The sequence below is a fragment of the Schistocerca cancellata genome, chromosome 2 (assembly GCF_023864275.1).
Source record: "Schistocerca cancellata isolate TAMUIC-IGC-003103 chromosome 2, iqSchCanc2.1, whole genome shotgun sequence".
NCBI lineage: Eukaryota > Metazoa > Arthropoda > Insecta > Orthoptera > Acrididae > Schistocerca > Schistocerca cancellata.
Genome location: NC_064627.1, coordinates 259,202,926 through 259,220,993, shown reverse-complemented (window position 1 = coordinate 259,220,993; position 18,068 = coordinate 259,202,926). Strand labels below are relative to the sequence as shown.

At 43.0% G+C, this 18,068-nt stretch overlaps 1 protein-coding gene across 2 annotated transcripts in view; it reads right to left on the bottom strand.

The window, feature by feature from the left end:
• Nucleotides 1-18,068, bottom strand: part of LOC126161596 (long-chain-fatty-acid--CoA ligase 1) — a 493,689-nt gene that overhangs the window by 62,972 nt on the left and 412,649 nt on the right. The window lies entirely within an intron of this gene.

The following is an 18,068-nucleotide window of genomic DNA, read 5'->3' as shown; positions in this document are numbered from 1 at the left end:
CATCAATGATTTCGAAAGCATCGTTGATGCGAGCTCGCAGTTCTGGCATGTTTCTTGGTAGAGGAGGTTTAATCACTGAATCTTTCACATAACCCCACAGAAAGAAATCGCATGGGGTTAAGTCGGGAGAGCATGGAGGCCATGACATGAATTGCTGATCATGATCTGCACCACGACCGATCCATCAGTTTTCCAATCTCCTGTTTAAGAAATGCCGAACATCATGATGGAAGTGCGGTGGAGCACCATCCTGTTGAAAGATGAAGTTGGCGCTGTCGGTCTCCAGTTGTGGCATGAGCCAATTTTCTAGCATGTCCAGATACACGTGTCCTGTAACGTTTTTTTCACAGAAGAAAAAGGGGCCGTAGACTTTAAACCATGAGATTGCACAAAACACATTAACTTTTTGTGAATTGCGAATTTGCTGCACGAATGCGTGAGGATTCTCTACTGCCCAGATTCGCACATTGTGTCTGTTCACTTCACCATTAAGAAAAAATGTTGCTTCATCACTGAAAACAAGTTTCGCACTGAACACATCCTCTTCCACGAGCTGTTGCAACCGCGCCGAAAATTCAAAGCGTTTGACTTTGTCATCGGGTGTCAGGGCTTGTAGCAATTGTAAACGGTAAGGCTTCTGCTTTAGCCTTTTCCGTAAGATTTTCCAAACCGTCGGCTGTGGTACGTTTAGCTCCCTGCTTGCTTTATTCGTCGACTTCCGCGGGCTACGCGTGAAACTTGCCCGCACGCGTTCAACCGTTTCTTCGCCCACTGCAGGCCGACCCGTTGATTTCCCCTTACAGAGGCATCCAGAAGCTTTAAACTGTGCATACCATCGCCGAATCGAGTTAGCAGTTGGTGGATCTTTGTTGAACTTCATCCTGAAGTGTCGTTGCACTGTTATGACTGACTGATGTGAGTGCATTTCAAGCACGACATACGCTTTCTCGGCTCCTGTCGCCATTTTGTCTCACTGTGCTCTTGAGCGCTCTGGCGGCAGAAACCTGAAGTGCGGCTTCAGCCGAACAAAACTTTATGAGTTTTTCTACGTATCTGTAGTGTGTCGTGATCATATGTCAATGAATGGAGCTCCAGTGAATTTATGAAATCGCTTCAATCATTTGTAATAGCCCTGTAGATAATTCTGGCAACAAAATAAAAACCATCTGGGGTATTATTAAGAGAGAAACTGGTAGTTACTCAAACAATGCAGAAAATGTTTAAGTTAGACATAATGGGAATATCATTGATAAAGGTGAAAATGTTGCAAAAATTTTCAACAAGCATTTTTTGACTGCAGCGGATAAAATAGGGTGTAATGGTTCTATAAATGAGGCTCTGACTTAGTGCAACACCCCAGGTTAGCATGCCTCCTGTCACTATTGTAGAAATTAAGAAGATAATAAGGACCATGAAAAACAAAAACTCAACTGGTATTGATGGTATTTCCATCAAAGTGTTGAAACACACACACACACATTTTCATTTGTGAAGTCCTGTGCCACATCTCTAATGAATCACTGAGTCTAGGAATTGTCCGTGATAGACTTAAATATGCAGCGATGAAACCATTGTACAAGAAGGGTGACAGAAATGAAGTAACCGATTATCATCCTATTTCACTCTTAACTTGTACACAGAAGGATTATTGAACATCTTAGTAAATACAATATTCTCAATAAAAGTCAATTCGGTTTCCAGAAAAACATCTCAACAGAAGATGCAATATATTCTTTCACCAATGCAATTCTTGAATCAAACAATAATAAAATGTCTCCAGCTGGAATTTTTTGTGACCTTTCTAAGGCATTCGATTGGGTGAACCATGATATTTTTCTGAGAAAGGCAGAGTTTTATGGGTTAACTGGAGAAGCAGGAATGTGGCTTGCCTCCTATCTAAAGGACCAGAAACAGAAAGTCATGGTAAACAACACTAATGGTGAACCATTGTTCTCTTCTTGGGGCACAAACTGTGGAGTCCCACAGGGCTCTATGCTGGGTCCTCTACTTTTCCTTATTTTCATAAATGACCTTCCAATGTGTACAAGGGCTAACATAAAATTTACTTTGTTTGCCGATGACACGATGATTCTGGTAGACAATTCAACAAATATTTATCTTGAGATCACTGTAAATGTAATTTTTCAGGAGACCTTTAGCTGGTTTACCTCTAATGGATTGTCACTAAATTCTGAAAAAACTCAATTGATTGAATTCCATACAAGCCAAAATATCGAAGGTGAGATTAATGTTAAATACAATGATGGGAATTTAGCAAGAGTGGAGTCAACAAAGTTCCTGGGTCTACTTGTTTAATAGCAATCTAAACTGGTCCTTACACATTTCTTACCTATATAAAAAACTAAGCTCAGCAATTTACGCTATTCATGCGATTGCTTCCTTCAGTGACTTAAATACTTTGAAAGCTGCCTATTTTGGTTATTTTTATGCCCTGATGGCCTATGGAATTATATTATGGGGAAACCAGCCAAAGGCAAACAAAATCTTCATAGCCCAGAAAAGAGTCATTAGGAATCTGTGTGGTGTCAATTATAGACATTCCTGCAGGAAAATCTTCCAAGAGCTGAGAATACTCACAACAGTATCTCAGTACATTCTCTCTCTCATGTGTTTCTTGTGTAAAAACCATTCCCTTTTTGAAATGAACAGCATGTATCAGAACTACGACCCTAGGGTAAAAAATGACCTACATCTTGAACAAAGGAATCTAAGTATAGTGCAAAAAGGAATACACTACTCTTGGATAAAAATATTTAATGCTCTCCCCCATGCAATAAAAATGTCAGTTACTGATCCACCTACTTTTAAAGATCAACTTAAACAGTATCTTCTAAGTAAAACCATTTACTCACTGGATGAATTTATGTATGAGAACATGTGAATTGATTTTGATCTATTGTAAGTCTGTTCAATGTAATTTGTAACTTTTTACAAAAAAACAATTCTTGTAAACATTTTTTCTATGTAATATATTATTCATTGTACAACCTATTATTATAAACAAATGTAAACAAATCTATGTAAATGACACGTTCTACACCCAAGTGATTTATCACTAATGGGTCTACAGAACACGAATGAAATAAATAAATAAATAAATAAATAAATAAATAAAATAAATAATAAAAGAACAAATAAGAGAACTACAAAAACAAGCAGCCAAAGTAGGACTACAAATATCCTATGAAAAAACAAAGTTTATGACAAACATCTGTGATGCTCCTCAAAATATTGCAGTTGACAACAACACAATACACAAAACAGATTCCTTTAAATACCTAGGAGAGTGGATTACATACAATGCTAAAGGAAAGATAGCTATAGAAACTAGAGTGCACAAAATGGAAAGTGTGTTTCATATGACCAAAAACGTTTATAATAAAAAATCCTTGTACTGGAACATGAAATTAAGATACTACCAAACAGTGGCCAGACCTGAAGCGCTCTATGGGTCAGAAACACTTAAACTAACAAGAAATGGAGATCTTGAGAAACTAGAGAAGGTAGAAAGAAGAATTTTAAGGAAAATACTGGGAGCTAAAAGAAACGATAATGCTGAATACAGGTTAAGAGCAAACAGAGAGCTATATCTGAAAACGGAGAAACTAACTGATGTAATGAGGAAGAGGAGACTACAGTTTTTTGGACATATATTCAGAATGGATAGCAACAGACTAACCAAGCGGATATTCACATTACTCAATAGCTAAAAATCCAAGCCAGCATGGTTCATAGAGACTGAAAAGGACATTGAAAATGCTGGAGTTACAATAGACACAATAGAAAACAAAACACATTTCAGAAAGGCAGTTCAAAAGGCAGAATTTCAGGAGAGAAAGAAAATAACTAGATGAAAGTGGACTCAAGAAGAAAGGGAACATCATTCTAAAGGGATGAAGGAAATTTGGAAACTGAAGAAATCTAATACAATGAAGAGTAGCCAAAGTTGATTCATTGTACCCTCCAAATGGGTTATTCGGAAAAAAAAAAAAACTAAATACTTCAGTCTATCTGGGAAAATACCCTGCTTCAGAGAGCTATTACATATGTGGCTAAGACTCCCCCTCATCTCTTGGGAACAAGCTTTTATTATGCTGCTGGAAATGCCATCAATTCCATGTGAGCTTTTATTCTTGAGAGAGTTTATAATCTTCCTAATTTCAGAAGGAGAAGTGAGTGGAATTTCAATTGTATCAAATTGTGTGGGTAAGGCCTCTTCCATTAACTGCCTTGCTTCTTCTAATGATCATTTAGATCATATTTTCTCTACAACATTTAAAAAATGATTATCCAAAATGTTTTTGACTTCCGGCTTGTTGTTTGTTAAGTTTCCATTTGCTTGATGGTAATGCCATTATCCTGTACTCTTGGTTGCCCTGTCTCCCTTGTAATAATATTCCACATTGTTTTGATTTTGTTATCAGAGGTATTAATCTCAGTCATCATGCACATGTTTCTGGACTTTTTAATAAACTTTCTTAATGGAGCACAGTAGTTTTTACAATATTTGGCTGTTTCTGGGTCATTACTCTTTCTTGTTGTTAGATACAGTTCCCTTTTGTGGTTACAAGATATTTTTATTCCTTTAGTATGCCAAGGTTTTTTTGCATGGTTTCTTATAATTAGATTTAACTACTTTCTTGGGGAAACAGTTTTCTCTTACAAGTGTATCATGAAATAAGTTATATTTATTAAGTTATATTTATTAAAATTAGAATAGGGTTCATTGTACACCTCATCCCAGTCTAACTGCTGAAGATTTTCCCTGAAATTTCTAATTGTTGAGTCGTTAATTGAAGGCACAAATTTGGAGGGCAGTTTTGAATTACTGAATGGAGCTATGTCATATACTGTAACTAGCTGAGCACCATGATCAAAAATGCCATTCTCAACAAGACAAGAATTTATGTTTTAAAACTTATCTTGGTCTATAAAAGTATTATCTATCAATGTGCTGCTGTCCTTTACAAACCTAGTAGGAAAGTTAATGACAGATGTCAAATTGAATGAACCGAGCAAGACTTCCAGGTCATTCTTCCTATTACACTCTTTCAGTGAATCAACATTGAAGTCCCCACAAATAATAATTTGCTTTCCTCTGTCTGACAGATAGCACTACAAGGCATCAAAGTTTTCCACGAATAAATGAACGTTTCCTGAAGGGGGCCTATATACTGTTACAATTATAAAAGTGCCCTCCTTCAGTTTAAGTTGACAGGCACATGCTTCTATATGTTGCTCTAGACAAAACTTTTTTTCTATCTAAGCTTTTTACACAGTGATAACTTTTGACATATATGGCAACTCCTCCTCTCACCTTATTCTCTCTACTCATATGTGCAGCTAGTTTATAACCACTTTTCCATATCAGACACAATGTGATGCTCAGGCATAGTATTTGTATTACATTATCAGATTCAATGTCATCTAAACAAACAAGGAGCTCATCTACTTTATTCTTCAATCCCAGAATATGTTGATGAAAAATGATAACATTTTTCACTTTACTTTTGTGAGAACCTACTTTTTTGTTTAATCCAGCAATATTTTGATTAAATATGTTAATATTATTATTTACTTTACTGTTGTGAGAATCTTGTGAGTTTTGGACCTCTTTAGCACCTCCTGCCTGAACTTCTCATTGGACAGTGATATTAGTCTAAAAAAAAGAGGTACATCGATGAGTATTAGTGTCCCCCCTTATGGATTTCGTTAACAACCCTGCCAGTTTACCCTTCCCTTTCCTATTGAGGTGTAGGCCATGCCTTGTGGAATCCTCCCTATCAATAGCCTCGACAGGAACCAATCGAATGTCTAACAGAGTGGCCGCCCTACGCATCTGATCCAACTCCATATTTAACGGTTCAACTGGGGCTGATCATGCCACACAAAAGTAGGCACCAGTCCAACATTGGTAAGGGTCGTTGCAGAGGCTATTTTCACCAGGTCACACTCAATATTGTAGACCTGATCCCTATCAATACTGTTTCCCACTCCATCCACTATCATCATATGATCCTGCTTTGAGAAAACCTTGCACAAGGAACTTATATCCTCTACCACCTGGCTAAGACTTGCACTTGGCTTGAAGAAGTTTGTAACCTGCTACCTGTCACCTAATTTTTCCTGCAAAATCTGGCCCACACCTCTTCCATGGCTACTACCTAGCAAGAGAACTTTCCTTTTACTTTCTACTAGTTGTAGTGACAGTTGTCTGTAGCATAGCCCAAGGTCTAGGTTTACTTGTAAGGTGACATTTTGGTTGTGGGTTGGTGAAGCAGTATTGAAAGTATCAATTAATCCTACTTGGTACAATTATTACTTGTTCCATTAGTGTACGAGCTAACAGGAAAAATTTGAGTACGCCTTGCTTTAATTTCACTTACCTTGTTTCTATGATCCTTACACAAAACATACTGACATTCACATTAAATGACTGTGGAAACAAGAATGTTTTTATATTGAAAAATTGCCTGTTAAGTCTCTAAGAGAACACTCTGGAAAGCATCTGAAAACTCCACTTTTGCCAGACATTTTATTTCTTACTTTTGGGGTGCTCAAGCACTTTTGGAAAATGATGATGCAGAGTAGTCATGATAGGCTATGTATCAATGATGAGGTTCAACATTTCATACAAATATCCAAGATGACAACCATCGAACATTGTGTCAGTGATTTTATTGGAATGGTTAAAGCTATGTTGCAAGTTCCTCCACAAGTGACAACTTCACCATTATTAAAGCAGTGAGATTAGGTATCAAAAGTAATATAATGTGATGGTTGGCTTGGGATTAAGGGGCTAAACAGCGATGTCACTAGTCCCCCAGCCAAGAGATAGTTCATCTATAATTAGTGGCATCTACCAGAAATTTCAGTGAAACGTGAAAGTATGTGGAAATCGTAAAATCAGGCACTGAAAGCAATATTGCTGTCAGTGATAAGAAATCATTTAAGCATAATTAAAAGACAGAAACCCCACCTACATCCGGGTCCCACCAACCCGATTAAGGATTAAGACAATTACAGAGTAAAGAATGCTTTGCAGCATGAATATTATAATAGTAAAAGTGAAAACACTAAAAATGTAATGGCATTAGTTGGACCAACAATAATAAACTAAGGTGAGAGAAATAATTAGCTCAGTAGTTGAGTGGGGTGAGATGAGTATCACAGGGACCTGCGTGCAGTGGGGCTATTCCTCTCACAGCCATCTCAAAATGTTAAAGATGGAATATAAAATAAAACTTAATTTTTTATAACTGATGTGGAGGCAACACAGGATCACATTGATGAAAATGTTGCATGTAGACTGGGCTTTTGCAGTATGTTTCACTTTATTGTGCAAGGTCATAGATGTTGCTGTCTACAAGAAGATAATGAACTGCAGAGAAGATGATTATTACTATTGTTATTATTATTATTATTATTATTATTATTATTATTATTATTATTATTATTGCACATAAATACATGAAGAGATCCATTACTGTTCAATTACAGTATTAGCTGAAACAGTAACAACCATATAATACCCATGAATAACCATTCAATCTGATCCAAAGTAAGAAGACTAAATGAGTGAGTGTAATTCATCCATCAAAGAAGTAGTGCAGGGCTATATTTTGGCACATGGAACATGTGCAACTGCACAGAGCAGCAAAATTTTTGGGGTGGCAAAATGTTGCCATTGAAAAATTATTTTTAAGTGTAATTTTGATGTACATTGCATCAGTCGTCTGGCATTTGTGCTGTATAACCTATATTCAGGTATGTGCTTGCACAGAATTTTACAAGATACACTGTAAATCATACTTAAAGTGGCACAGTATATGCTTCATAAATTATGGCTGTTACAATTAGGCTAAAAGCATTTAGTCATGAATCTGACTTTTATAAACTTAACTAAGGACACAAGTAAGTAACCTTTTTACATAAGCGTTAAATTACGTGGCCGAGTGGTGGGTTTGTTTACATAAGGATGCTAGGTCAGGTGGTAGGTTTGTTTACATAAGAACAATGGGCCCTTTGTGCCAGAACACCCTTTGCTTCACTATTGACAGGCTGCCCAGCCCATTTTGTTCTCCAAGTATACTCTCTGAATAAATTATTTTTCCAGGATGAGTAGATACAGTTGTACATGATTTATGTTTATCTTTCTTTTATCCGATAGAAACTCACATTCACCCAATACATATTTTGCATCTGTTTGCACACGTACGTATTATTTTGTCCTTATTCCATGTATTTTAGCAGTGAAGATACGGGAAGGATAACATGGGCAACCTTTAACTAAGATGGTATAAAATAAGAGCTTTACAAGCATAAATGTAATTTTTGTCATTAATCTTCAGAAATCAGTCTATTTTATCAGTTTAGATGTGCGTGTTCACAGTCTCGACAAATTGTAAAGTCCCTGATACATATTGCGAATTTGTCTTTCAGCGAAGGTGTTTCCAAAGAGGTTGAAAATCTCTACGGTTAGATCTCTGTTTAAAAAAGGAGATCCACACAAGGTAGAAAATTATAGTGCAATATCCCTTCTCCAATCATTTCTCAAAATTCTAGAGAAATTAATGAAATCCAGATTCGTAAATTACTTAGGTGCTTACAAACTTCTGAACTGCAATCAACATGGCTTTTGCTCGGGCCACAGCACAGAGTCAGCTTTCCGTGCCTATACTGAAGAGATTGTCAAGAATCTTGACACTAAAAAATGTGTACTATCTAAAGCTTTCGATACAGTAAATCACCAAATTCTGTTAAACAAGATGGAGGTGTAAGGGGAGTTGTGAGGCAATGGTTTGAATCTTACCTTCAAGATAGGACTCAGGTGGTAGAAACCATCACAGAACATAAAAATCAGAAAATCAAGTGGGTTTCAGATGCAAAGAAATTGGAAATAGGCGTCCCACAGGGCAGTGTTCTTGGTCCCTTATTATTCTTGCTTTTATAAATGACATACAAAATCCAAGTATTTCTACCAAAATAATGTTGTTTGCAGATGACATGAACATAATTATAAGTAATGATAAAAAATCATTAACCACCACAACTTACAGTCCTGAAATATATACAACAATGGTTTAATGCTAACGAGTTAACACTTAATCTAAGTAAAACAAATTATATACAGTATGGCGAAGCAACCCAAGATATAGACCTCTAGTTAAAACCAATTGATAAGGAGATAGAGAGTATACAATCCATAAAGTTTTTGGGCATGAACATTGAAAACTTAAGCTTATCCCACAGGCTCAGTTCGGCACATTTTGCATTGAGGATACTATCTAGAGTATGCAGCACAGACTGTACTAGACTGTTGTATTTTGATTACTTTCAGTCCATCATGTCTTACGGCATAGTGTTCTGGGGTAAAACTAAATCAAGCGTAATAGATATCTTCAAATTTCAGAAAAGGGCTACTGATATACAAATCACAACACACAATTCTCCAAGAACTCATTGTAGGCCTCTTTTCAGACAACTACAAATACTCACAATACCATCACTGTATATATTTAAAAGCATTCTGTGTACAAGAGCACATATGAAAAATCTACATACAAATGAGGACTGCCATAATTACAATGCTAGAAGTTGTAAGAATTTTTATGTAGAAAGGGTAAGGACCACACAAACCCAAAAACATGTAAGTTATTTTGGAATAAAACTTTACAATGCTCTGCCAGTGTACATAAAGGAAATAATAGATGAAGTAAAATTTAAGACTGAGCTTAAAAATTACCTTTTAAACAAAACTTTCTATGACATAGATGAGTACTTTGAATGTGTGTAAATTTATTGCCAAAAATTTAGATTTATTTGCCTAAATTGTACTTTTAAAAATGCCTTGAAAGTGATATTCCATTATTATGTTTGTAGTACTAGTACTTGTATGATAACTTTGTAGTGACAATTCCTACATCATGTAAATTATTTACAAGAAGATAATGAAATGAAATGAACTGGATAATGGGTAGCTCGCTAACTTGCAAGTTAGCTTCTTTTCAGAGATTCAGGTTGGAAGTGACAAAGAGAAGCAGACACTTTGAAGTTAAAATGCATCATGGTCCCGCAGAGAACGTCTTATTTGACTAGAAAAAGGTTATACTCGTCGCTATTGGCCAGCTTCAACCAAATAGTCATTACCATTTCGACCTACGGGGATACTGGAAAACGAATTTGCGTTATTTGTTCCATACGCCAATACATATGAGCAAAGCAACATAATCTCTGTCAAAGTGAGACAGTTGGGTACTCGATGAAACCAGACATACTTCAGCATTTTATTTTTATTTATTTATTTATTTTTGGGTTGGGTACGTGCTATCTGCTGTTAGTTTATGCAGAGTGAATCAGAACTCTGCCAACAACATTTCGGAAGTTGTTAATGGATATTTTTTTGAATATTTGGTATGAAGGACCCATGGTCTTCGGTGGCTCGCTGCAGAGTAATTGCGTTAAGTTTGATTTCTTGTCCTCATTTATCTTTGTATCTGTGTTTCGCTGAAACTATCTACGTAACACTGCAAATGGCGACGGTATGCACTGTGTGTCACGTTTGAAAATACACTGACGGAGAAAAAAAATCGCAACACCAAGAAATAGTTGGGCAACTTAAACGAAAATTGGTAGGTGTGTTTCGACATTAAAATTTCGCGCCAATACGCTAGGAGCGCCTATGAGGATGCAAATCGGTTTTGCTTCAAATACACGCTGTAACGGTCGTGAACGTTAGTCGCCTTTGAGATTGGACATGGTGGTATGATGTGTCAAAAATGCCTTTAAGGCAACAAAGACGCCATTATCAACACCTCACTGAGTTTGAACGAGATCTGTAATAGGGCTACAAGAAGCTGGATGTTTCTTCTGCGATACTACAAAAGACTTGGCAGCAATGTGGCCACTGTACCCGATTGCTAGCAGCGGTGGTCTCAAAAATGCACGGTCGCAAAAAGACGGGCTTTGGAAGGGCAAATGCTGTCGAGAGGGAAAACCATCGTGTTCGGCGTACGGCTTTGGCACATCGTAGCTGAATGTCAGCAACAATTTGGGCAGCAGTTGGCACCACAACGACATAATGAACGGTTAGCCAGAGCCAGAGCGTGCATTCCACTGACCCCAAACCACCACCATTTGCGATTGCACTGGTGTTTAGCCAGAGCCCATACGAAAACAGAGTGGAGGTCTATTGCGTTTTCGAATGAAAGGTGGTTCTGCCTCGGTGCCAGTGTTGGCTGTGTGTTGATTAGAAGGTGGCCAGCTAAGGGCCTGCAGCCTGTCTGTGTGGTGGTCATACTGGATATTCACCTGTAGTTATGGTTTTTTTTTTTTTTTTTTTGGGGTTTAAGGGCGCTCAACTACTGAGGTCATTAGCGCCCAGTCACAATTGTGAGAGCACATAGAATCTAGTAAAACTCAAGGGGGGGGGGGGACACCAGAAAGTTCTTACAAAGATGCAGATAAAGTAAGTGAAAGAGTTAGATGTCTTTGGACAAGCCAGTCAAAGTAATGAAACGAAGAACACGAAAAGCTGCTTGAGCGTCATCAGCTAAAATATCCTGTAAAGTAGATGGCAGAGACAGGACAACACGAGATTGACTAAAACGGGGACACGACAATAAAACATGGCGCACTGTTAATGCATGACCACAAGGGCACTGTGGGGCTGGGTCACCGGAGAGCAGGTAGCGGTGGCTAAACCGGCAATGCCCAATCCGCAACCTGGTCAGAAGGACCTCTTCTTGCCGAGATGGTCGGGAGGAGGTTGTCCAAGCAGTTGGGAATGGTTTTACTGCCCGGAGCTTGTTTCCTTGAAGTGATGACCAAGTATCCCACCACAACGACACAAGCCTCTTACAAACAACCCCACTAACGTCAGATGACGGGACACAATGGGAGGCTGGCCGAGGCAGGAGGACTGCAGCCTTGGCTGCAGCATCAGCAGCCTCATTCCCAGGCACTCCTACATGGCCGGGAACCCGCAGAAAGCTGACAGGAGAGCCACCATCAGCAAAAGAATGGAGGGACTCCTGGATCCGTTGCACCAAGGGATGGACCGGATATGGAGCTCCAAGGCTCTGAAGAGCACTGAGTGAATCAGAGCAGAGTACATACGATGAATGGCGGTGGCGGCGGGCATACTGAACGGCCTGATGGAGAGCAAAAAGCTCGGCCTCGGCCGTAAAGCTGGAACACTGGTCGAGGAGCCGGTATTTAAAGGTGACGGCCCTGACGACAAAGCCACAGCCGACACCATCGTCAGTTTTGGAGCCATCAGTGTAAATAAAGGTGTGACTGGCAAGTTGCGCACGAAGTTCGACAAACCGTGAGCAATACACTGCAGCCGGAGTACCCTCCTTCGGGAGCGAGCTGAGGTCGAGATAAATATGAACTGGAGCCTGGAGCCAAGGTGGTGTCGGGCTCTCACCCTCTCTGAAGGTGGTAGGGAGGGCAAAATCCAATTGTCGAAGCAGGCGACGAAAGCGGACTCCAGGGGGCAGCAGGGCAGGCACATACAACCCATACTGATGGTCGAAGAAGGACTGATAAGAGGGGTGGTCGGGCATTGACAACAGCCGGCAGGCATACTGACAAAGCAGTACGTCGCGCCGGTAGGTCAATGGTAATTCGGCAGCTTCAGCATAAAGACTCTCGACGGGACTAGTGTAGAATGCTCCGGTCGCAAGACGTAACCCCCTATGGTGGATGGAGTTGAGACGGCGTAAGAGGGATGGCCGAGCAGACAAGGCTCCCATAATCCAGCTTTGATCGGACTATGGACCGATACAAGCGAAGCAGGACAGTGCGATCTGCTCCCCAAGATGAACCACTAAGAACTCTGAGGACACAAAGGGAACGTGTACAACGGGCAGCCAAATAAGAGACGTGCGGAGACCAACAAAGTTTCCTGTCCAGTGTGAGCCCTAGAAACTTAGTTGTTTCCACGAATGGGAGAACAACGGGACCGAGATGTAAGGATGGCGGAAGGAACGCTTTATATCGCCAAAAGTTGATGCAAACCGTCTTCTCTTCAGAGAACCGGATGCCATTTGCCACACTCCACGAGTATAGGCTGTCTAGACAATGCTGAAGGCAGCGCTCCAGGAGGCATGTTCTCTGGGCACTGCAGTAGATCGCGAAGTCATCGACAAAAAGAGAGCCTGAGACATTAGGTGGAATGCAATCCATAATTGGATTGATCGCTATGGCAAAAAGGGCTACGCTCAAGACGGAGCCCTGAGGCACTCCGTTCTCCTGGAGGAAGATGTCGGACAATACGGAACTCACACATACCCTAAACTTTCGATCTGTTAAAAAGGAATCAATAAAAGGGGCAGGCGACCGCGTAGACCCCACCTGTGCATAGTGCGGAGGATACCTCCTCTCCAACAGGTATCATAAGCCTTCTCCAGATTGAAGAACACGGCTACCGTTTGGCGCTTTCGCAAAAAGTTGTCCATGATGAATGTCGACAAGGTCACAAGGTGGTCAACAGCGGAGCGGCGGCGACGAAAGCCGCATTGAACATTGGTAAGTAGCCATCGAGATTCAAGAATCCAAACTAACCGAGCATTAACCATGCACTCCATCACCTTACAGACACAGCTTGTAAGAGAAATGGGGCGGTAACTAGAAGGAAGGTGTATATCCTTCCCGGGTTTGGGTATAGGAACAACGCGTCACGCCAACGCATGTGGACCTGACCTTCGGTCCAGGCGCGATTGTAGGTACGAAGAAGGAAGCTTTTGCCTGCCGGAGAAAGGTGTGCCAGCATCTGAACGTGAATGGCATCTGGCCCCAGAGCAGAGGACCGGGACAGTGCAAGTGCACGTTCGAGTTCCCATCATAGTAAAGGGGACATTATAATTTTCCAGATTCAGTGAGTGGAAGGAAGGTCGCCGAGCCTCTTCTGCCTCTTTCCTGGGAAGGAAGGCAGGGTGGTAATGGGCGGAGCTTGAAACCTCCGCGAAAAAGCGGACGAAGGCGTTGGAGACATCCACAGGATAAACAAGGACCTCATTATCTGAAGTCAGGCCAGGTACCGAGGAGTGGGCCTTAATGCCCGACAGCCGGCGCAGGCCATCCCAGACGACAGAAGAGGGAGTAAAACTGTTAAAGGAGCTGGTGAAAGAGGCCCAACAAGCTTTTTGCTGTCTTTGATGACTCTACAGCATTGCGCTTGGAGTCGTTTGTATCCAATACAATTCGCCAACGTAGGATGGCGGCGAAAGGTGCGTAAAGCACGTCGTCGAGCTCGGATAGCATCTCTACAAGCCTCATTCCACCAGGGGACGGAAACGCGACGTGAAGGAGAGGTAGTACGAGGAATGGAACGTTCGGCAGCATTGATGATAACAGCTGTGAGGTATTCGACCTGACTGTCACAACTGAGAAAATCGTGGTCCGGAAAGGTCGCCAGGGAGGAGTAAAGTCCCCAGTCAGCTTTCACTATGTTCCAGCTCGAAGGACGTGGGGATGGGGTATGGTGCAGGAGACGAACGACACAGGGGAAGTGGTCGCTCGAATAGGTGTCAGAAAGGACATACCACTCGAACTGACGGGCAAGAGTGGTAGAACAGATCGAGAGGTCCAAGAGTCCGAGAGGAAAGTCGGGGCGCCAGTATTGAGGCAGACAAGATTGAGATGGTTGAAGACATCCGCCAAGAGGGAGCTTCTCTGACAGGATGGAGGAGAGCCCCAAAGGGGATGATGGGCATTGAAGTCGCCAAACAATAAAAACGGCGGAGGAAGCTGAACAATCAGGTGCATCATGTCAGCCCGACTAACTGCGGACGACGATGGAGTGTAGACGGTACAAACAGAAAAAGTAAAGGCAGAAAGAGTAATACGGACAGCTATTGCTTGGAGTGGGGTGGTCAATGGGATGGGATGGTAATGTACATTGTCCCGAACGAGCAACATGACCCCACCATGAGCTGGAATACCGTCCACAGGGGTGAGGTCAGACCGTTCCGAGGTATAGTGGGTAAAAGCAATACGGTCAGTTGGGCGCAACTTGGTTTCCTGGAGACCAAGGACAAACGGACAGTGCAGGCGGAGGAGCAGTTGTAATTCCTCCCGATTAGATCAAATACCTCTTATGTTCCAATGTAACAAAGCCATCGCTAGTCAGAAAAAAGGGGGAACAACACGGGTGAAGAGCTGGTCACCTCGACGGCCGTGGAGGGCCAGGTTTCGAGGGAACAATGCTACAACTGGCGGGAGGCGGATCCTGTTCCATCGAGTCGTCGCCAGCTGCGGCCGCTTTCCCGGGTTGCGTAGGAGGGGCAGCATCATTCGCCGACAAGAGGCCAGCTGAGCGCCTGGCAGCAGAGCGTCCCGGCGAAACTGAAGACGGCCGGGAGCAGCGACTCACGGATGGAGCGTCAGATGAAACGCACCGGGGTGGAGAGGGGGATAAAGACTTCTTTGTGGAGGCCTTCTTGGAAGTCCGATGAGGCACGGGGATGGTGGGCTGGACCCGAAGAAGGTCCTCACGTGCGGGGTCCATTTTGGAACGCTGGACCTCGGAATCCGGGGTCTGGGACGTTTCCCCGATGGACGCCTGAGAAGAGGATCGCTTCTCAGGCGGCGGAGGGGGAGGAGGAGGAGGAGGAAGGGTGGCCCCTGGGGCAGAGGGGGCAGGGGCCACGAGGGAGGAGGATTTGGAAGGGAGGGATTTGGGAGGCGGAGGCATAGACCCCGGATGGGGTGAGGAGGTGGAGGGGGGACAGGATAGGGGAGAGGATACTGTGGAAGGAGTGGACACGACTGAGGCAAACGAAGTTGTCAACGTCACGGGATGGAGGCGGTCATACTTCTTCCTGGCCTCACAATAAGAGAGACGATCCAAAGTTTTTAATTCTTGAATCTTCTTCTCCATCTGATACGTGGGGCAATCTAAAGATCTAGGCGAGTGGATGCCAGGACAATTGACGCACTGAGGTGGTGGGGTGCATGTATGTTCCTCACGAAGAGGACGTCCACAATCGCCACAAAGGGGCTCAGCCTCACACCATGACGGCATGTGCCCAAAGCGCAAACACCGAAAGCAGCGCATAGGAGGTGGGACGTAAGGTCGCACGTCGCACCGGTAGCACATCACCTTTACCTTCTCCGGGAGAATGTCCCCCTTGAAGGCGAGGATAAGGGCCCCAGTGTCATTGCGACAGTCTTTGGGGCCGCGGTGGACTCGCTGGACGAAATGCACGCCTCGGCGCTCCAGGTTGGCCCTGAGCTCCTCATCAGATTGCAGCAGGAGGTCCCGATGAAAAATAACCCTCTGTGTCCTATTCAGTGCCAGATGCGGGACAATGGACACTGGATGTCCCCTAGTCGGTCGCACACCTGGAGCGCCACTGACTGTGTGGCGGAGGTGGTCTTTATAAGAACGGACCCCGAACGCATTTTACTGAGAGCCTCGATTTCCCCGAAGATGTCCTCTATGTGCTGGACAAAGAACATGGGCTTGGAGGTGGCGAACGTCCCCCCCATCAGTCCAAGAACAGACTAAATAGCGGGGGAAGTACTTCGCCCCAAGCCGACGGGCCTGTCCTTCCTCCCAGGGAGTGGCCAAGGGGGAAAGGGCAGGAGAACCAGAACCAGAGACAGTACCTTTCTTTTTAAAATACTCGGCCGCAGATCGACCTGATACATGTTGACGTTTCATCTGTGAAACGTCCGCCCTGATACCACCCACTCTGATCAGGGGCTCTCCCCACGGGCGCCACCCAGCCTCAGCAAGGGCCACCTGGCAGGATGACCGTTGCCGAGAGTCCTGATGCCCCAAGGAGACGGGCATCTACTCCTTGGCCGACGTGGGGAGAATGCAGCTCAGGTATCGGCAGTACCATCCCTGTGTTGTCAGGGGGCTACAACCTAGAGGGTACATGACGACCCCACCACAACGGGCTGGCTACTGTGCTGGATTTCGGGTGCCATGGAAAGTCCATCATGATCGTAGGTGCAGATGGGGACGCACTATGGGCGTAACTTGTGCAACACATCAGGCGGTTAGGCCCAATTTGAGGAATAATGGGTGTGGGTACAACGCCGCTACAATGCTGAGTGCCAAGGTCTTAGTGCACTGAGGACCAGTGATACACCACGTAAGGCGTCCTTCCCCAAAAGGCTCGTACATCTGTAGAATTTTGAAAAAAGGAGGTCAAACCCCAAGGGGGACCATCACATGGAAGGCCGAAATGGTTGAAGCTCCTTTTAGTCGCCTCTTACGACAGGCAGGAATACCTCGGGGCTATTCTTACCCCGGACCCGCAGGGGGGCTGTAGTTATGGTGTGGGGTGGTGGTGGAATTTCACATGACAGCGGGGAGCACTCTCGCGGTTATCCCATGCATCCTGCCTGCAAATTTGTGCCTCAGTCTGGTGATTCGATCTGTAGTGCAGCCGTTCTTGAACAGCGTTCCAGAGAATGTTTTCAAACAGCATTGCGCTCGCCCACGTACCGCTGTTGTGACACAACATGATCTACAAAGTGTCGGCATGTTGCCTTGGCGTGCTCGATCACCGGATGTGTCTGCAATCGAGCGCATACGGGGCATCTTCGGACGACAACTTCAGCATCATCCACGAACAGCATTAACCGCCACTGTACTAAGTTCATCAGGTGTGGATTTCAATGCAACAAACTGACATGCGGCACATGTACAACACAATGCATGCACGTTTGCATGCTGACATTCAATATTCTGGCGGTTACACTGCTTATTAATGTACCCGCTGTTCACATTTGCAATGGCTTACCTCGAACTTCCATTAATCTGTGATCTTAAATGTGTGACCTAAACAAAAGAATTTCCGAAATTTCATTACCCTACATTAATTATTTTTTGAAGTGGCGATTTTCTTTTCCCGTCAGTGTACTTGTGCCATTACTCGTGGTGCCTGTTGTTGACAACAGCAGTAGAGTCCAATTTATTCTTTGACCTCACGACTGCATTCTGTACTCATTGATTATGTCTCTTTTTGGATGAGTTAGCTGTTAACAATGATACATAGCATTACGGATTGTTGCACTGGTGGAGT